General features: G+C 35.1%; 1 protein-coding gene across 2 annotated transcripts in view; it reads right to left on the bottom strand.

Annotated features, from left to right (window-relative positions):
• Nucleotides 1-4,411, bottom strand: part of LOC117172870 (guanylate cyclase soluble subunit beta-1-like) — a 155,919-nt gene extending 151,508 nt beyond the window's left edge. Inside the window, exons 1-2 of one of the 2 annotated variants that reach the window (XM_033361137.1) lie at nt 4,285-4,411; nt 4,073-4,204 (exon numbers count right to left, since the gene is read on the bottom strand). The gene's annotated coding sequence lies outside the window, so the exon portion shown is untranslated. The remainder of the gene's footprint in view (nt 1-4,072; nt 4,205-4,284) is intronic. The other variant, XM_033361138.1, reaches the window with a different exon arrangement.
• Between the last annotated feature and the right edge of the window lie 17,875 nt (nt 4,412-22,286).

Raw genomic sequence — 22,286 nt, 5'->3', positions numbered from 1 at the left:
TAACCAATCAGCATAAAACTTTTCACTCATATTCTTTGAACTGCCAGCCAGGTCTGAAGGATATGGGGGGTTGATACAGGTGGGGATGATGATACAAGGGGGTGGAGCATTAGGAGTTTCTGACCAAACGGGATCAGATTTTTCAAACTTATTCTTCAGGCTCCTGAACAGGTCGTAAGAGCATTAAGGGACAGATGGAGTGAGAGGGGCTGGGCAGTTTTTGAAATATATAAAATCAAGTAGTCTAAAACGTATAATGCTTATCAAGTTCTACAGTATTCAGCAATAGGAACCAAATTTTGCACATACATTCTTTGGGCGCCCAAATAGGTCTTAAGAGTATTGGGGGAGGGACACTGTTTTTGAAATATATCAAATGAACTGGCCTAAAACGAATGATCTTTATAAGAATCCAGATATTAATAATTAGTACCGAATTTTTTACACATATTATTTTGTTTTCCAGGCAGGTCGTGAGATAGATCACCGGATAGATCATAAGAGAATTTCGTGGGAACTTCAAATTTCACTGTCGACTTTTCATTTTTCAAACCCAAATTCTATGATAAATACTTAAAATTGTATGTTGATTTAATTCCAGTATTATGCAATATAAAAATTTTATTGCATTTCCGTTTGTTCTCGATGCATAGAATTAATGACAGCGGAGCCGCAGCCACAGGACGCAGCTAGTAAATTTGTAAATACATTTAGATTTATCGTTTGATTTAAAAATTCACATATTTAACAGCAATTGCAATTATTCTACGTTTTGTGGAAATTGGATATAACAAAATAGGGCATCAATCTTGAGCAACAGCACATTCATTGCAAAGCAAGCAGTTCTATTTGAAACAAAGATGCAAGAAAAAATCCGTCCATTCATCATTCTCATCGCGCGCGATACGCGTGATGCTCGCGAATTTAGGCGCGACTAGGTCGCGCAACTGTTGGTTCTCGAGCTTCGCACGCGGTCTTTGAATATTCCTCACACTTCTGCACAGATTTTTTAAAACTAAAGGTCAAAGCATAAACAAAATTAACTTTATGATAGTGAATTCTCTTTTGTTAGAGTTCTGCGGCTTTAACAAACACATTCTCATTACGTATCTCGTGCATTGTACTCGAATATGTCCCTTAAATTGCAAATCATTTCCATAAATGTATATTATTACAATTCCTAACATGCATTAATATTAAAAGACGTAGTTTCATTGTCTCCTTTAAAAAGTGCGCATTCTTTAAAAAAAATGTTTATTAAAGATTTAATTGCAACTTTTGCTGCTTTTTCAAAAACTGATTTTGTTTCTTTATAATTTTATTTTAATATTTTAAACGTTGCATATTCGGTCTACACATCATCCTTATCTTTTTTTAACTTCTAAATTATATCCCTAACCTCAGTGACCCCCGAAACTTCGTTTAATTAGGGGTTGAGGCGATGGGAGGGGGGCCTTTAGTTTCAACCGAGGTACGAAACCTAAAACCTATTATTATTATTTTTTTAAACACATTTATATAATTCAGAATCTTAAAAATGCTGCGAAATTGTTAAAAGAAAAAATTTAATTTTCATTTTCAATTATTTTTTTATGCTGTCAAAATTTGAATTTAGAATTTTTTCCACACAACCAGCCAGAAGCATTAGTAAAAAACATTGAAAATTCGTCCTTTTTGGGTTGAAAATTCAATTATATTGGTAGAAAATGTATTTTTGGTGTTGTAACTTCAACTGTTTTATCAAAAATTGGTCTTTTGGTATGGAAATTGAACATTTTGGATTCTACAATAAAAGACAAATTTTTAACAAAAGAGTCAAATTTTTACCTGAAGATAAATTTTGAACAAAAAAGATTAAATGTTTATAAAAAAGTATGAATTTTCCATGAAAAATAGAATAGTTTTCAACAAAATAGTTCATTTTATAACAAACGAAGATGAATGTCAAACTAAAGATGGAATAGTTAAGTTTTTAGTTGAAAAAATTGATTTTCAACAACAAAAAATCGAACTTTTAACAAAATTCTTAAAATTTTCAGCAAATAAATTAATTTTTAACTAAAATAATCTTCAAAAGAAAATCTTTAACTCAATAGTTAAATTTTCAAACCAAAAGATGAATTTTAAACAAAATAGGCGAATTCTTAACAAAATAGTTTAATTTTCTACTACAGATTTGAATTTATAAAGGAATTTTCAAGATATTTTCAACCTTTCCTGATAAAATAAATTTTAGAAGAAAAAGTTAAACAATACACTAATTTTAATTATGTCATATGAAGAATTTTTTCAATTTTTTGTTTACATATGGTCCAGAATAATAAAAAAATGGCCAGAAACCGTTTCTGTATTCATTAAAGCGATTTCAGCGATAAAAAGCCAGAAACCCCATACTTGCAAAGATATTCGTTGAGTTTCCCGAGAAAGGAAGAGAAGGTAATTTTTTCACCCCCTCCCCCTATTTTAAGGTTCTTTCAAGAGGTGTTGAAAAAAAGTTATCCTCACCAAGACGAGTTTTTGTGCAGTTTGTCTCAATTTTGGCTATTGTTCGCAAAGGGAATATTGTTTAACCAATTTTTTTTACACCTCTTGAAAGTACCATTTGAATAGGGAGGGGATTTAACAAAGTTCCCCCCTCTTCGTTTTGGGATAGAACCAACCGTATATCCTCTCCAAGACAACTTTTCGTGCAGTTTTTCTCAATTTTGGCTGTTATTCTCAAATGAAATATTGTTTACAAATTTTTTTCAACACCTCATAAAAGTACCGAATATCTTTGCAAGTATGGGTTATCTGGTTTGTTATTGCTGCAATCGCTTTAATGAATACAGAAACGGTTTCTGGAAATTTTTTATATTTTTCTAGACCATAGGTATGTACCTTGATTATAAGCTATATAATAATGATAATGTTCTCTATTTTCAACCCATGTTAAGAATAATTAAGATGATGTATAACCGTCTTTAGCGCGTATCTGTGCATGTGTTTCTTCTGGAATGTTCTTGAAGCGCTAATCGACACAATCCTAAATAAACCGCTCCTTCGGGCCGTTTAGTCAGTTCTTTCTGGCCCGTCCAAATCATATTGTAACCTTTTCCTTTTGAAAATACAAATACTTATAACTATTTGAAGTCGTGTTATACGTCTGGCGATCCTGACCCATTTTTGGCGATCCTGCCAGGATAATGGCAAACGATCCCTTGGAAAATGAGCTACGGTATTACAAGAAATCGAAAGGCCCTAGCTTTGATTTCACCCCCTAATGTATTATAGAGAACTACGGTTCTCCGAGGAAGAACTCCGGATTTCTCTACGAAAAGTCCGTAAAACAAGGAACCTGAAAGGTAGTGGGTCAAATTAAGAGCTGAATTAGGTACGCCTCATTTAAAGTGAATTCTATTACCAAAAAGCTCCGTGATGAAACTGAAAGGATACGTGACATACTGCGGTAAAAACCCCACAAAGCTTGCAAAGAGGCAGAAGGGACTACGGCATAGCAACGCGAAAGTAGTAATCAACGCAGTACTACAACGTAGCCACGCAACGCATCACAGGAACGGAACGCAGAAGCAATTACGAGAAAGCAGCACTCAACACAATAGTACGACGCGGCAGTCAACGCCCAGGAAATATCGATCCGCGCCTAGGCAACAGTCTTACAATTGAAAGATTTTGAGAAGCAAAATTTAACAGTTTTATGTTATAAATTTGTTGTCAAACTATTGTAACCCAGTAGGCTTGCGACGGTACATACACCCTTGGTGCTCCCTGGCCTCTGTGTTCCTCAAAAACTAATAACAAAATACTTTGAGTTTATCTGTACATGAAATATAGCTCCGTGAGACAATCATATTGTTTAAGCGGGAAAAAACTGTCACGTAAAAACGAAACGGGAACGAAAAAAGTGAGACAAAGAAAATGCAGCAAAATTGAAATTAGGTGAATAAAACTAGGCAAAGATAAATTAAGAGGAGATTAGACAATCTGTAATTTAACTATTATAGGTGTTAAACTTGAAATGAAGTTGGCGTTTGATAAATATTGGGAGGAAACGACACTTCTTATTACTGACACAGACTCGGATTCCACGGACGTACTAGACAAAATCCATAACCCTTATCTTACTGCAGAAAACATGTCCCGTGCATCTTCTCCCAACGTTAATAGAACTCAGTCTCCCCCAGTCATGACCACCGATGAACTGCTGAAAATGATATTGACGAGGTTGAATGGACTGGAAAATAATATTTATGACGTAATAATACGCTACATGTAATACTTTACCTAAAGCGAACGACAGAAGAATGACGGAAATCGGGAAACTAGAAAAGGCGATGGGTTTCAAGGGAGAAATGGTGACAGGTGATTCGAAAGATAATGAGGATATTGCAGACGACGAAAGTGAAAAAGAAAGGACGGAAAAAATAACCAGTCGAAACATAGAATCGCGCACCCCTATGAACAGTACGGCGACGCAAGAATCACATCCTCTCAACAGTCCACCCGGTCGAATCAATAATCCCGCACTGCCATACCCTTTACTCCCACCACCAACCAGCCTACCTGAAAGTAGGAATAACGGAAAGTACGAACAACTCAGACAAGTTCAAGGTCATATCGAATTCATTCCGGCTAAAGCTGCTATCAGAACTTTAAGAGAAATAAATGTACATGGTGATTATAGGAACAGAAGATTTGATCAAATCTGTAAAAAGGGCAAAAAAAAGATATAACCAACCAGATCTTTTACTCAATTTTATAATTGCCGCAAAAATAAAAGCTAATGCCGATATAGCAATTAGAAATACAAATATAAATTCTCTGGAAAATTTTTATGATGCCTTACGACCAAATTTATCCCAGTTACGATCAGTATCTGCGTTAACGTCCAAATTATAATACAGAAAACAAGAACAGACGCAATTAACTCAAAACTTTAATTACAGATTTCGACAAGTAGTTAATTGCATTGAGAAAAGAGAATGTTTAAAATGGTATTTGTTGAATTTAAAAAGAGAAATTGGACTTCAAGTTAAAGCTAAAAAAGCCTCTAGTTTGTCAGTAGCACAGAATATAGCAATTGAGATGGATATGTGCTTACGAGAAGCGCAAACAATTAGCACGCCATTTTTTAATAAACCCAAATCTCAATTTTTATACCCACACATGTCAACAACTATACATAGACCTCTGGAAAATACAACACCACTCTCAAGTAAAACACCAAACTGAAAAATTCCACCAATCTATCGATCCCAAATGAAATACCATCCATGTGGAATATTAGGCCAACTAGCAGCGCAATACTATGTTAAATTTCAAAAAATTTAGAATACTCTAATCCCCTGACGACCAACTCAAACCCAATTTAGGACAACAAGGGAACAGAAGAATAAGAAAAATTACTCAGAGAATCAGGAAATGACGATAGAAGAGATTCAAGAACAAACAAACTACGAAAAAGCGGTCGAGTATCAACAGTATCTGGACAATTGCATTCTGTACAAGGAAAAAGAGCAGATGGAAGAAAATATAAATTATTAGTGAATTCGAGATCTTCACTTAACCTGATAAAAGAATCCGCTTTACCTTTATACTAACCAACACATCGATTTATAAAAAGTTTCATAATGGGAAATGACAATCATCAATTGAACAGAGCAACATACCTTTGTTACTTAGGAAAGAACCACCTCTTTCACATAATCGACGATGACTTTCCTCTACCAGAACAAGGTATAATTTGTTCACAATTTTTCAAAACAATTTAGTAAGTATTCATTAGCTCCTTACTACCAAATTAAAAAAAAACTACCATTATACAATGACGGGAAATACATCCCACAAAATTTAGGTTTAGTTTGCCAAATTAAAACAGAAGAAAATAATCAAGACATGTGGATCATAAATGAAGAAGGAATATCTGATGTTATTTATCGAAAAAGTCATAATAAAATAACGTTACCATCCTTTAATTATAATAGGGAGCCTGTGCAAATACCAAACGTAATTAACCATGAAAAAATAATGTCTATTAAATCACAAGATGAGATCTACATTTCTGAAAAATTAAATACAGGAGACTCAGAAAGAGTAATCGAACTACTAAGAAATCCAAAATGGGATCATATTGAAAACCAAGTTAGATAAGAAATCAAAAAGATTATAATTAAATATAATGAAATCTTCACATAAGATACAGACCCACTACCATGCACAACGTTAACAGTGCATAGGATTACTTCAAACTCAGGCAAAATAATAAACCTCAGATCACACAAATTACCCGAGAAACATAGAGAATTTACTTTAAAAGAAACACAAAAATTATTAGATAAAGGAATAATACGACACTTGCACAATGAGCTTTAAATTAACCATTATTGTTTGTTCCTAAAAAAGGAAACAAACTGAGGATGGTAGCCGATTATCGTCAAATCAATAAGGAAACCAATCAGGACGCATATCCTCTCCGAGTGATTGATATTCTCGACCACTTGGGAATAGCTAAATTTTTCTCTGCATTCGATATAAGTTCAGGATTTCACCAGATGTCGATGCAAGAAAAATCTAAAAAATTTACAGCATTTTCTACTTTACAAGGACATTTTGAATATAACATAATGCTATTTGGTTTAAAAAATTCACCTGAAACATTTCAACTTATGATGGATTCGAGGACTTGTAGATCATAGATGTTTGGTTTCTATTGATGATATAGTAGTATTCGGTAAAACACTAAATGAACATAACAAGAATCTAATTGACATTCTTAAAAGAATTTAAAATTTAGGATTACGATTAAAACCATCTAAATGCGAATACCTTAGACCGGAATTAGAATATTTAGGACACTTGATCAGAGACAATGAAGTTAAACTTAATCCAGAAAAAACAGGAGTCGTAAAAAATTTCAAAACCCCAACGACATGTAAAGAAATTTAATCATTTCTAGGATTAGCTCGATAATATACAAAATTTATGAAAAACTTTTCTACAATAGCAACAATTTTGATTAACCTGAGATGAAAAGTAGTAATTTTCGATTAGACACCCAGATGCCAAGAAAGCTTCGACAAATTAAAACAACTTTTATGCAATTCAACAGTACTATGATTTCCATGTTTTAACGAAGCATTTTCTTCAATAAAAAACGTATCTAACGTTGGTTCAGGAGCTGTATCGTCACAAAAAGGACACCCATGCCTTGTCATATCCAAAACTCTTAACAAGCAAAAGAAAATGATAGCACAAGCGAAAAAGAGCTTTTAGCAATTATCTGCGCAGTCAGAACATTGAGGCAGTATCTACTACGAAATACCTTTAAAATTCAAACGGATAATAAAGCATCAGTTTGGCTTCACAATGGAACAGATCCTAGCTCAAGGTTACTTCGATAGAGATTATGCCTTGAAGAACATAAGTACAAGGTTATATATGTAAAAGAAAAAGAAAACCAAGCAGCCGACTGTCTATCAAAATTATTTCCACTACAAGATCAAGCCAGAGTTAATGATTTAAATACTACGGTACCAATGGATAGCAGTGATTCTGATACAGAAAGTAAAATATCTAAAACTGTTAGTAAAAGCCAAGGATTATCAAACAAAAGAAATTAAAGGATAAACTTAAAATAGCTGATAGGGAATTTAAAAACCTTTAGAAGAACCTTTACCCGAGTAAGAATTTTCAACAGAAGAAGAAGAAAATGAAGACAACCAACTGCATGAAGGATTTTTAGAATGGAAAGAAGACCCTATAACTAATGATAGACTCAAAATTAAACAAAACGCAGAAAGTTAATTGTTTAAGAACGCTAACAATCACGAATGCCAGATTATACGGAATACAATTGTATACGCTACTTAGGATTACTAATAACAGAATTTAGAGATAAAGGACTGACAATAGTAAGATTAATATTTGGAATGATTTAATAAAACCAGAGAATTAGCCAAACAAGGAAAGAAACCCATTATCAAAGCAGATCACGCAAATTATTTAGGAGAAAAAAATACTATTTGAAAGGCAAAAGTAGTTATTATTGAATGGAAGAATATGGATAAAGAAATTAAGAAATACGTGAAACCATGCCCTATTTGCCAATTGCAGAAGACTACAAGAGTACCTGATCAAGCACAATCAATTATTCCAGACACACTAACTAATCTTAACGAAAAAATCGCGTTAGACGTTTTTGGTCCTTTACCCGAAACAAAATTAGGAAGTAAATACATTTTAAGTATCCAAGACAGATTAACAAGGTACACAGGTCTAGTGCCTATGAAAAATGAAACTGCCGAAACTGTACTCGAAAGCATCTGGAAAATTGCACCCGCTCCCAGCGAAATCGCGGTAAAATTTCAGCCACAACCAAGTGTTTTAGCATATTGTTGACACGCAGGGATGCTTTTCAGGCGATTAGCAAGTGAAAGCTTGGCACCTCCAAGAGCGCCGATGATAAGGATGATTATTTTAACAGAATATTCCGGGTACAATCGTTGAAACTCCCTAATAAGGTCTCGATACTTCTCTTTCTTTTCATTTTCCTTGGGTATTATGTTTTTGTCCTCTGCTGCTTTGTACAGAAACGGTCCTTTGCCCACTTCTTCGTTATTCCTGACCATTTTAAAAAGAGGGTCTCTTCCATTTGGAACTCTATGTGCTGTACCCAGAATAATCATGTTGTGAAGACATTCGAGACTCAATATTCCGCGACCACCTTGACAGCGTGAGATGTACAGTCGCGGAACGGAAGACTTAAGATGCATGCTTTTGTTCATGTGCATAACCGTTCTTGTCCCGATATCAAGGGATCTGAGCTCGTTCTTCGTCCATGAAACTACTTCAAATGAATAGAGTACTACCGGGACGGCAAGCACGTTCGTTGCAGATACTTTGTTCCTCGCCGACAGTTCGGAAGACCAAATCTGCCGCATGAGACGTTTGTATCTGCTTCGTAGAGTATCCACTATAGACGTGACATCCTTAATGCAGCTGTATGGCACGCCCAGGTATGTATAAGTCTCTTCAGCGCAAAGATCTCGTTTAGCGCTCCTATCAACGAGCTTAGGATCTTCAGGGATGCCATTAGGGTTTCCTCGCTTCAAATAAGCCTTGGCGCATTTGTCTAACCCAAATTCTATTTTCCAAAGCGGCATCAATCTCTCTATGCACCTAACTATTTGCGGATGAACCTTTAAGATTTCCAAAAGACAGATCATAAGTCTATGGAAGGGCGAATCGAAAGCTTTCCGATAATCAATCCAGGCCATCGATAGGTCACGCTAGTAGAATGCTGCATCTTTGCAAAAAACATCTATCGATAAGCAGGTTCTTCCGACATCAGGCTACGCCTTTCTTTGAGCCTCGTTGTTCATACATTTCTTGCCACACTGGTTCAATTGCCCAAAAAATGCTATCATTGAGGATAGCTGTGAATATCTTATAAAGTGTGTTCAGGCAAGTGACTGGCCTGTAATTCTTCGGGTCAGCTAAGATGCCTGTTTCTGGCAGCATTATTGTGCGCCCTTTCACCAACCACTCTGAAATCAGCTCTTCCGACATTAATTATGAGGTGAAAATATGGGCCAAATGCTGATGGGTTGAAGAAAACTTCTTCCACCAGAAATTATTGATACAATCTGGTCCCGGCGCGGAATAGTTCTTCATCCTTCTTAATACTTTTTTCACCTCCTCGGTAGTGATGGGTGGGCATTCTTTATCAGGTGTTATCAGGACCACTCATAACTTCTTGAAGCTATTTATATTTTCTGAGTCTTCGTCCAGTCTATAATGCACATCGTAGACTTCTCTTCAAAATACTTCGACATTCTCTGGTTTGGGCGCTTAGCGTCAGATAGTACCCGTATTCTCTCAACAATATGTTGCCTGATGGTCAGGAGCTTCGACTTGTTAAGTGTGTGACAAAGGGGCCGGTGTTCGCGCGCGAATTTTCGAACCCCGGCGGTAAAATTCCTGCCTGATGTGATCTAGTCAATCACACACTGAATGTGGGACGCGTACTGTCTTGCCCAGCCTATCTTCATGGCAAGTTAATGCATTCGTCTTTTCGTCTTATGATCAACCGTTGGTTTTTTTTTTACGGTTCGCATCGGTCAAAGCTCTCGCTGCATTATACACACAATAATTGATAGCTTCATCGAGTCATAAAGCATCGCTCTTCCTTTATTGGATGCCTGTCTGCGTTTTGTCTTAGTGTCGCCTCTCTTCCTCTGTTGCCGGCTTGTTCTAGCTGTAGCAGAGTAGGCGTTCCGCTTACATAGCCACTTTTTCAAAGTAGTTCAGCATGCTTTCGCAGACGTTGCTGCGAAAAATGCGATATATCCGGGTGTTTCTCGCACCACAGAGCATGCAGCCGTGCCATGTAACCCCGTTCAGGGGCCACACTCGCATCGTAGCACTCTAACAAGTCGTGATTCAGTCGCTCCGTCCACCCAAAGGTCGCGAGAAACCCTTGGCACAGGGACCCTCTATCCGCAAACTGAGGACGCGTTCGGTGGCTTTGTCATAGGCCCTCCGGTTTGATTCTAGAGGAATCAAAACCGAACCGAATACCGAATAATCGAATACCGAACCGAAATAGAGATAATGAACTAGATATAAGACTGTATGTAAATAGTTGTAAATAATTGTATATATAGAAAGGATAAGATTGTAAAAAAATACATATAAGCGGAACGATTGTAAGGAATCGAAGTCATGTAAACCCTCAGGGGACACATTATGAATAAAGAAAGGAAAAAAAACCGATTTTCCAACCTAACCACTATACACAATTAATTTTTAATTAATCCTGGAATATTTACATTTTCAGATAAAGAAAAATATTTTTTTTACAGAAAAAATCAATTTTCAACAAATTGTTAAATTGTCAACCAATAAGATGAATTTTCGACCAAGAAAATGAATGATCTACAAAAAAGACAAATTTTAAACAAAATACATGAATTTTTAATTAAAGAGTTCAATTTTCAACCAAATAGTTAATTTTTCAACCATAATTATAAAAGCTTGTTAAAAAACGTATTTTTTACAAAGTAGTTCAACTCTTAGTGAAATAATCGACTTTTAAACCCAAGAAGATGTACAGTTGCTATTTCAACCAAATAATTGCCCAAAAGATTCATTTTTTTACAAAACAGTAACATTTTTAACAAAGAAGTTTATTTAAAGGCAAATAGTTGAATTTTCAACTATAATTATGAATGCTTAATAAGAAAAAATTAATTTTTTACTAAGTAGTTCTACTTTAAGTGAGTAATCGAATTTAGTATTAGTCTCGTTTCAGGTCTGGGACCATTGGAGGATATACGGTGAGTTCTACCTAAAAATGAAGAGGAAATTCCTTTTTGAACCCTGCTATTCAAAAGGAACTTTCAAGAGACGATAAAAAAATATTCCATTTGCAGACAATAGCTAAAATTGAGAAAAACTGCACGAAAACTTGGCAAGGCAAGGATAAACAGTGATTTCTACCCCAGAAAGAAGAGGTGTGACCGTTTTCATCCCTCTTATTCAAAAAGTTTTATTAAGAGTTGTTGAAAAATTAAAAAAAAATGTTTTCATTTGCGGACCATACCCAAAATTGAGTAAAACTGCTAGAAAAACTCGTCGTGGAGAGGATAAACGTTGAGTTCTACATCAAAACGAAGACAGGGTGAGTTTTTGACCCTCCTATTCAAACGGAACTTTTAAGAGGTGGTGAACAAAAAATTTAAAGAGAGTTTTTTATTTTCCGACAATAGCTAAAATTGAGAAAAACTCTACGAAAACTCTTCAGGGCAAGGATAAACAATGATTTCGACCTTAAAACGACTAGGGGGTGACTTTTCGACCCTCCCTACTCAGAAAGTATTCGGAAAGTAAAGTTCAAGAGGTGTTGACAAAGTTTTTTAAAAAATATTTTCCATTTGCGGACAATAACCCAAATTCAGAAAAACTGCACAGAAGCACGTCTTAGAGAGGAAATACAATGAGTTCTACCCTCAAATTGAGAGGGGATGACTTTTTTAATCCCCCGTTTTCGAAAGGTACTATTAGGAGGTGTTGACCTAAAACAATACTCACCGACCAAGGAAAAAACTTCTTATCAGAATTAATGCAGCAATTTTAAGATGCATTAAATATCAATCATATTAAAACGTCTTTTCATGCACAGGCAAACGTTAACATAGAAAGAATGCATCCAACTTTGAAAAATCTAATCAAAACATCAATAATAGATAATGGTAAACAATGGAATAAAAATTCAAAATTCATCACGTTTATAATTAATACAATGAAAATTACAAACAGAGGTTTCTCGCCTTTTGAGATGTCCTTCGGAAGAGATCTTAATATCCCATCAGCAATACCGAGATCACCAACTCTTACTTACTCTGATTTAATAAGAAAATGGAAACTGAAACACAATTATGTTATCAGGAAAGCTAAAGAAAGAATAGAAGTTGAACAAGAGAAGACCAAGAAAGGTTTAGATTAAAGTATAGTAAAAATCCATCCGATTTACAAGGTAGGTGATCAAGTCAAGTGGAAAAAACAAAAAAACAAACAAGTAAAAATAAATTAGAATTAAGCTGGAAAGGTTGCTTTGGATGCTGATAACGAAAACACAAGCGAAATAAGTCCTACAAGAAATTTATGGAAATATTCACAGAGAAGAAATTATTAAAGCCCACATTTACCACGAGAATTAAAAACTAATTATAGGAATAAACTTAACTACAACCAAAGACATATTTCAAGTTATAGAGCGAACAACTGATTTAATAGAACAGATATGCGAAAACAAATGTATGGCGAAAAATGAAAAAAGATAAATGAAACATAGACGTAACAAATTAATAAACAAACTTACAATTGAATATAAGCTACTTGGAAAACAAAGGCATAAAAGAGGATTGGCTAATTTTATAGGTGATATCTCTAAAACCCTTTTTCGAACCCTGACTAAATCAGATTTAAATCAAATGGAATCAGAATTTGATAAATTATATACTGAAAATCAGAAGATGGTTTCCGTATTGAATAACCAAACGAAAATCCTCAAAATAGTACTAGATACTGATCGCGAAGTAAAGGATAACATTGCATTAGAATCTCAAATAATTAAAAAATTAAATTCAAATACTAAAGATAATTTAATAATTATGAAATTAATTTCAACAACAATCCTAATTGAAGACATTAACGAAAATATTAAAATAGCAATAGATGCTATCAATAATGGTGGATATTGAATCGTACATCCTCCGATTTTAACCCCTTAAATTAAAAAAAATAGATTAGAAGAATTTTAAATGCAATACAGAACAAAATATCATTTCGAGAAAGACTATCAAAGAATTCTCGATATCAGTTTAATCGCAATAGCAGTAGTAAATGGATTATTAAGTTACATTATTGAAATTCCGATTATTTCTAATCAGGAAAGATTCATGCAAAGAATAATCCCAATCCCGACTGAGTTTGGTATAGTATTCATTTCCTTAGTTCCTGTTCATGACTTAATAATTGATTTTAAAGAAAGTGACGTACCGAATTCTAACGAGAATATTTGCAAATCGAATCAATTTTAATTAATGTTACTGCATTAATTACTGGAGAAAATTGCAAAATATATAACAACCATGATAAACTTGTGCTTTAAAAAACTTGAATATGAGAAAAACGATCCTCGTCAACGAAACTTATGATTTGCAGCATAGCTTAGGAAATTTAGATAACCTAGAAAATAAATTTATTCAAATGCTGAAGAAACTTGAAATAGATGCACTTAAAGAACCGCAACTTGGTTTAAGCGATGTCTAAAGTATGCTCAATAATATGTCAACTTATAAAAAACGGAAAGGTTGGAACGAAACTACTTCGGAATAGTCACATCGTTCAGGCTATATATTGATAGGATCAGTTATTATCTATGCTCTTTCCAACTGTGGAATGCTATGATATGTAACTAGATGTATTCCTAAAAAATGTATACTTATTTGCATCAAAAATAGAGTAGAGAATCAAGCTAATGTTGTAATTTACACAGCACGCATAGAAGCTGTACAACCACGAAAATTTCTATTGCCATCAATAAATGACAGAAGGATTGATTTGTAAAAGTAAAGAATTTCAAGGACGAAATTATGTCTGAGGAGGATGGGGATTGTGCCCCGATTATAATCTATATAATAATGGTTATACTCTCAATTTGTGACCAACCTTAAGAATAATCACTACAATGTTCACCCGTCTTTAGCACGTATCTGCGCATGTGTTTCTTCTAGAAGGTTCTGAAAGCGCTAAACGATATAATCCTATATCAACAGCCCCTTCGGGCCGGTTAGTCAGTCCTTTCTGGCCCATCTAAGTCACATTGTGAACTTTTCCTCTTAGAAATACAAATAATTATATTTATTTGAAGTTGTGTTATACTTCTGGCGATGCTAACCTATTTAAGGCATAACACCATATATTAGCAATTTTTTTAAATTTCGTCATACCATGCCCGGCCGAGTTTTCGTGCAGTTTTTCTCAATTTTGGTTATTGTCCGAAAATCGAAAATCTTTTTCTAATTTTTTTTTCAACACCTCTTGAAAGTGCCTTTGAATAGGGGGGGTCAAGAGGTCACCCCCCCCCCTTTGTTTTGGGGTGGAACTCACTGTCTATCCCTGCCCTGACGAGTTTCGGTGCAGTTTTCTCAATTTTTTCTATTGTTCACAAATGTAAAAATTTAAAAAAAAATCAAGACCTCTTGATATTACCTTTCGAATAGGGAGGATAAGAAAAGTCACCCCTCTTCGTTTGAGGGTAGATATCAACGTATGTGCTCCCCAAGAGCAGTTTTTTTCAATTTTACCTATTGTCCGCAAATGGAAACATCAAAAAAATGTCAACACCTCTTAATAGTACCTTTCGAAAAAGGGGGATTAAAAAGCCATCCCCTCTCAATTTGGGGGTAGAACTCATTGTATTTCCTCTCCAAGGCGAGTTTCCGTGCAGTTTTTCTGAATGTGGGTTATTGTCCGCAAATGAAAAACTCTTTTTTTAAATTTTTTCTTCACCACCTCTTGAAAGTTCCGCTTGAATAGGAGGGTCAAAAACTCACCCCGTCTTCGTTTCGGTGTAGAAATCAACGTATATCCTCCCTACGACGAGTTTTTCTAGCAGTTTTACTCAATTTTGGCTATGCTCCGCAAATGAAAACATTTTTTTTTTTAATTTTTCAACATCTCTAAATAGTACTTTTCGAATAAGGGGGATGAACACAGTCACCCCTCTTCGTTTTGGGGTAGAAATCACTGTTTATCCTTGCCCTACCGAGTCTTGGTGTAGTTTTTCTGAATTTTAGCTATTATCTGCAAATGGAATTTTTTTATCGCCTCTTGAAAGTTCCTTTTGAATAGCAGGGTTCAAAAAGGAATTTCCTCTTCATTTTTAGGCAGAACTCACCGTATATCCTCCAGTGATCCCAGATCTGAAACGAGACGTGGTCTAATACTGTCACTGGTCTATGTCCGTGTGAATATAGTAGGACACGATATAACTGACTGGTTTGCGCGCGCCACTCATTTCTTCTCTTCTGAATTTAAAAACTCGAAGGTGCACGACTCCCAGTCGGAAAACTTCGGCGGTTCTATTTATATATCGATCCGCTTTCAAATAAAATCATAAATTGGTATTTAAATATTTCCAGGTTTCGATTCTTCAATTTCGAGGTTACTTTTTTTCAAGTGTAAATATTATATTAACACTATTATATATACATTATTAATGTTGATATTATAATTAAATTTTTCAGTTTAAATATTAACGGTAAATATTTTTTGGTTGCAAAGTATATTATTTTGTTTTAAATGAAATTATATTGTTAAAAATTAAAATAATAATTTTTGGGTGGAAAATTCGATTACTCACTTAAGGTAGAACTACTTAGTAAAAAATTAATTTTTTCTTATGAGGCATTCATAATTATAGTTGAAAATTCAACTATTTGCCTTTAAATTAACTTCTTTGTTAAAAATGTTACTGTTTTGTAAAAAAATGAATCTTTTTGGCAATTATTTGGTTGAAATAGCAACTGTACATCTTATTGGGTTTAAAAGTCGATTATTTCACTAAGAGTTAAACTACTTTGTAAAAAAATACGTTTTTTAACAAGCTTTTATAATTATGGTTGAAAAATTAACTATTTGGTTGAAAATTGAACTCTTTAATTGAAAATTCATGTATTTTGTTTAAAATGTGTATTTTTTGTAGATCATTCATTTTCTTGGTCGAAAATTCATCTTACTGGTTGACAATTTAACAATTTGTTGAAAATTCATTTTTTCTGTAAAAAATTATTTTTCTTTATCTGAAAATGTAAATATTCTAGGATTAATTAAAAATTAATTGTGTATCGTGGTTAAGTTGGAAAATCGGTTTTTTTCCTTTCTTTATTCATAATGTGTTCCCTAAGGGTTTACATGACTGCGATTCCTTACAATGGTTCAATGGGACTTATTAGCAAACAAATGAGCGAGCGACGAAAGCGAGAGTGCAAGCGAGAAAAAGAGAGCATGAGAACGCATACGCATCTTAGTCTACCTAACTTTTACCTTACCATTACTTACAATCTTTACGCTTCTAATCCAAGCGACTTCCATTTCCTTTTTTTCTCACTTTTTTATACCTCCATTTGCGTTTTTTCACATGCATTCTTTCATTCTCTCTTATTCGCTCCTCTATAACTCTTCAACTCCTTCAAACATTATTCTCCTAATTGCTCCTCCCCTAGAATCTTAACCACATTCTCTTTCCAGCTTCCTTTATCTTCCATTCCTCTCCTACATCCTTCCCATACATGCTCCCACGTTTCCTCCTCCCATTCACATATTCTACACTTTCTGTTTTCTTCCTTCACCCAGTACATCCCCTCCCGAACCTCGTTTCCTAATCTAAATCTTGCTATTCTGGTCCACCTTCTCTCTCCCCATCCCTTTTCTAAATACTTTGGTACTCCTTCCTTTTTTATCACCTCATACTTAACTTATCCCTTTGCGCTTCTTCTCTCACTATATATCCGGGCGTCCTCCAGTTTGCCCCTAGTGTCCACCTTATATACCTTTCTTGTAAACTCTCAATATCTTTCCTTTCTTTACATCCCCATATCTCTGCTCCATAATCTAACAGCTTATCAAATAACCACATTCTCCTTCTCCAATTTTTTTAACCTTCTTTTTCCTATTCCCCATGTCCGTTTCATTACCCTTGCTACTTTTTTTTATCCTTTCTCTTATATCAGCTGTATGATCTCCATTTGTTTCCAGAATATATCCCAAATAAATTAATTGACAAGGAAACTAGAAAAGGCAGCTGCATTTTTAATCCCATACGCTCACAATATGCTGGTATCTATAAGTACGTGCACAGCACAGTAAACAAAAATAAGCGATACACATAAATATTCGCATAACTAACAAAACCAGCAGACTACACACTAACTGAAGAGCCATAAATGAATCAGCAAACCACCACTGAAAACGGACCAGATATTCAGTCCTATACGGTTACAAAATGCTGGTACCTACACCACATCTATATCATTTAAACATTCTGACCTACATATTTCTATGACGGACACCAGCATCTTAGATCTAAAAGCAATAAACAGCTTAATAAAGATGACAGCTATAGACGGGTGAGCCGGTCACACACAACTAAAAAGATACACACAAACCTTGTGCTCTTCTACGCATCATAATATCTTACCCCTGGACACCTAGGAAGGGGTACCATATATTTTGGTAACTGCACCATTCTCTATATTTGGGAACATCAAGAGTCCTAATCACTGATGGACTGTTTCATTATTTACCCCCGTGGTACTTTGGAAGGGATACAAGGCAATATGGTTAATACGACATTCTCGATATATGGGCATATACATAAATCTAAACGCCCATTGCACAAATAGGCTCTTACCATTCTTCTACCTAATTGATTGACAACGCTGATTGAAAGCAAGAGAATTCCCTACTTCTAAAACCACTCACCCCTACCGGAATCTAAGAATGGATCTTGTGAATAAATACAGCGGATTCGGTAGTTTAGTTCCAGCTTAGTTGGAGTTTTATTTAAGTTTAGTTTGTTCCTGTTAAGTGGATTATACTCCAGCTTCAGTCTTTAGTCCAGTTTCAGTTCAGTATCAGTTATACAATCCAGATTGTAAAGAACCTTCGAAACCCTAAACTCCGGACCAACACTCCTGGCCCGTCAACCATATAAATAAAAAATCAACGAAGAATAACTTCTGTGTGGAAGCCCGAGTCGAGAACACCTGCCAAAAAGGGACAACGCATCCCAGATACGTTGACCTTACCATCTCAGCCTCCAGAGCCATATTCAGCACCATCAGCCCCCTGCGGGTACCCATACAGGGTGCCAACAGAAGGACGGCTACGTACATTCAAGTTTTAAATTTTTTGTTTTGTTGTGTTGGTACACTCGTCACCATCATATGTTCACAGTTTTGACTATATAGCTCGTGTTGTTTTTCTGGCAGAGGCGTAAAAGGTTAGAAGGGTTTGGTGTGCTCGGCGATGTGTGTCCCAGCACGTCAACAACAGATGAAAACGTTCAAGCACTGGAAGAAATGGTGTTGAAAAATCGCCGAATTATTATCAGAGAAGTTGCTGAAGATGTTGGCATATCGGTTGGCTCATGCCATGCTATCTTTTCGGACGTTTTGGGCATGAGACGTGTGTCAGCGAAATTTGTTCCAAAAGTGCTTAATTTTGATCAAAAGATGCATCGCACGACCATCGCTCAGGAGATGTTGGATAAGGCCTCAGGCTCCATATTCAATGGATTTGGCCCCCAGTGACTTTTTTCTTTTCCCAAAACGGAAGAGACCCATGAAAAGACATCGATTTTCAACGAATGAGGAAATACAAACTGCATCTCTGAAAGAACTCAAGGCTATACCACAAAATGATTATCAGAAGTGCTTCGATGATTGGAAAAAGCGTTGGCACAAGTGTATTATATCTGGGGGGATATTACTTTAAAGGGAAAACATAAATATTGAGGAATAAATGAATATTTTTTGAGAAAACCAAAAAGTCACCTTATGTTTAGAATCACCTTGTAAAATCATTTATTTTTCGATTTTTAATACCTTAAATTCAATTTAAAAAAATTTATTTTAAAATTCTTTCAAATAAAAAAAAAATCATAATCGAAAAAGTTACCTGAAAAAAACGTGAATAATTTAAATAAATGATTCAACCAAATTTTTTAATTTCAAACGCATTATGGTGTTATTCAGAATTGAGGTTTATTCTTTTAGGAATTTTTTGTTTTGCTTCTACTTTCGATGATTTTAGGGAAAAATGTAATTAACAAAATATATGAATTTTCAACCAAAAAGTTTACTTTTTAACAAAATTAATTAATTTCCTATCAAATAATTGGTGTTTGTACTAATACAATGTACAGAATAAAGTTTCAACCAAAAATGGAATAGTTTAATTTCCAGATAAAAACTGAGATAAAAAATTTATTGTTAAATTTTCAAGGGGAAAGGTGAATTTTCGACCAAGAAGATTAAAGTTCTATAAAAAAACGATTTTCCAACTTAACCAAAATGTACGATTAATTTTTAATTAATCCTAGAATATTTACATTTTCAGATCAAGAAAAATAATTTTTAAACGAACAAATGAATTTTCAACAAAGTTGTTAAATTGTCAACCAATGAGATGAATTTTCGACCAAGAAAATTAAATATCTACGATAGAATTTCTATCTAAGATAGAAGGCGGGAAAATTTGAATTTTATTAATGGCTAGTGGAGCGAGTATCTCCTCGGAAGAAACAGAATTAGAGCAGGAAGTCTTCAGTACGCCGAAAGAGGTAAAGGAAAGGAAGGCAAGGGGGAAATATAAAAAAACTATAGAAAAGGAAAGATTGAGAGCAAAAAGCGTAGGGTCCATAGAAGCATTTATCAAAAGGAAGAGAGGGGAGAGGGAAAGCAGTGAAGAGAAGGAGGATATCGGGGCGAGTATAAAATACCAGGAAATGTTTAGAGAGTTTTTAGAGTTCGTTGGAAAAGAGGATGGAGTCATTGGAGCAAAAACTAGAGAAGCAGGACGAAATTAATAACACAAAGGAAGAGGAGATAAGAGGTAGGATGAAGAAACTTGAAAGCTCAAACGGGAATTGCGGTGGGGGCGAGAGTGGGAATAAGGAGATAGAAAGAAAGAAAATTGAACATAGTGATAAAGGGTATAAGATTAGAGGGGAAGGAGCTGAAGGAAGGGGTGGACGAAGTACTAAAAAGGATTGATACTAAGGTAGAGATAGAGGAAATGCGAAATATAGAAAGGGAAGTGAGAAGAGGGCAGATAATGGTATTGGTGAAACTAAAGAAATGGGAACATAAGAGGGAGGTGATGACAAAGAAGAGGTTTTATATGGTAGTCCGGAGAGAATAGAGGATGATTTGACATGGGTAGAAAGGAAGATATAGTATAAATCAAGGAAAATAGCTGAAGAGGAAAGAAAAAAGGGAAAGAGAACATGGGTTAAGTATGGGAGAATTCAGATAGATGGAGTATGGTGGGATTGGGATGAAGAAAGGGAAGAGATAGTAAGAAATGAGGTGCAGGGAAACTAGAAGAGGAAGGAACGGGAGATAGGAAAATAAGAAATAGTAAGAAGGAAAAAAAGATGAGAAACGAAAGTAGGGAAGAATGGAAGATTTGTTACTGGAATATAGCAGGATTAGAGAGAAAGGATAAGGAGTTTATGAGAAATTTGACACAATGGGATGTAGTCATAATAATGGAGACGTAGTTAGATGAAAAGGGATGGGAAAGAGAAAGGGGAAGGTTACCAAGTGGTTACAAATGGCAAGTGCAAAATGCAAAGAGGAAAAATAAAAAGGGCAGGGCAATGGGAGGAATGGTGATGGGAGTAAGGAATGAATGTATAACAGGGAAATATAAAAAAGAAAGGAATGAACAAAAAGAAGGAGTAATAGTAGAAGAGGCTATGATGGGAGGAGAGAAGTGGAAGGTAGTGGGGATTTTTGTGAACGGTGATATGCAGGAAAAAGCAGAGGAGATTAAAGAAATGATTGAAGAAAATAAAGAAGAGATTAGGATGATAATAGGTGGTGATTTCAATGCGAGAACAGGAGACATAGGAGGAAGGGAAAGGAAGAAAATCCAAAGATAAGGTACTAAATGGGGAGGGAAAAAAGTTGTTAAAGAGCTTGGAGGAGTTGGGATGGTATATCTTAAACGGGAATATAGAAGGGGATGAAAAAGGAGAATATACACGCTCCGGAAGTGAAAGGGGAACGATAATTGATTATGTGATAGTGGATGATGAGGTAAGACAGAAGGTTAAGAAACTAGAAGTAGGAGAATATATTGATTCGGATCACCTTCCCTTAATAGTGACATTAGAGGGACAAAAAAGGAATAGCAATATGAGTAAAAGGGGAGCAAATGTAAAAAGTGTAGCAAAAGGGGATTGGTCCAGGGAAGGAAAAGAACAGTTTAGAAAAAAATAAGAAATATCAAAATGGGAGAGGGAAATGTGGACGTGGAGATGGAAAAAATGATAGGAGAAATAAAAATAGGATTAGAGTGCACAAATAATAATGAAGTTAGTAAACAGGGGAATAGAAGTGAGTGTGATGAGGACTGCAAAGAGAAAAAAAGGAGGTTAGAAAGGAATGAAGAAAATGGAGAAAAAAAGTAATGGGGAAGAATATAGGAAAAAAAAGAAAGAGTATGCTGAATTGTGTTATCAAAAGAAAGAGGAAGAGAATAAAAGGTTTGAGGAAGAGGCGGAGAAGGCTAGGACGGAAGAAGAGGTACGGAAGGTAGTAAGTAGAGAAAGAAAAAGAAGAAAAAAAGTAAACCAAGATATTGAAATGATAGAATGGAAGAAATATTTTTTGGATTTGCTAGGAGGAGTAGAGAGAAAAGTTGTAAAGGGAGGAAAATATGGTAGAGAAAGAGACGAGGAAGAGGAAATTTCAAGGGAAGAAATAGTTAAAGTTTTAGGAATAATGAAGGATGGAAAGACACCTGGTATAGATGAGATCCCAAATGAAGTATGGAAATATGGAGGGGAGGAACTAGAGGAATGAGCATGGATAATGAGTAATAGAGTATGGAGAGTAGAGGGGTGGCCAGAGTTATGGAAAGAAGGAGTAGTTATAACAATAGTAAAGAAAGGCAAGGGAGAGGAAGTTAAAGATTATAGGGGGGGGGGG

The sequence above is a fragment of the Belonocnema kinseyi genome, chromosome 5, assembly GCF_010883055.1.
Source record: "Belonocnema kinseyi isolate 2016_QV_RU_SX_M_011 chromosome 5, B_treatae_v1, whole genome shotgun sequence".
NCBI lineage: Eukaryota > Metazoa > Arthropoda > Insecta > Hymenoptera > Cynipidae > Belonocnema > Belonocnema kinseyi.
This window is presented reverse-complemented; position numbering and strand designations above follow the sequence as displayed.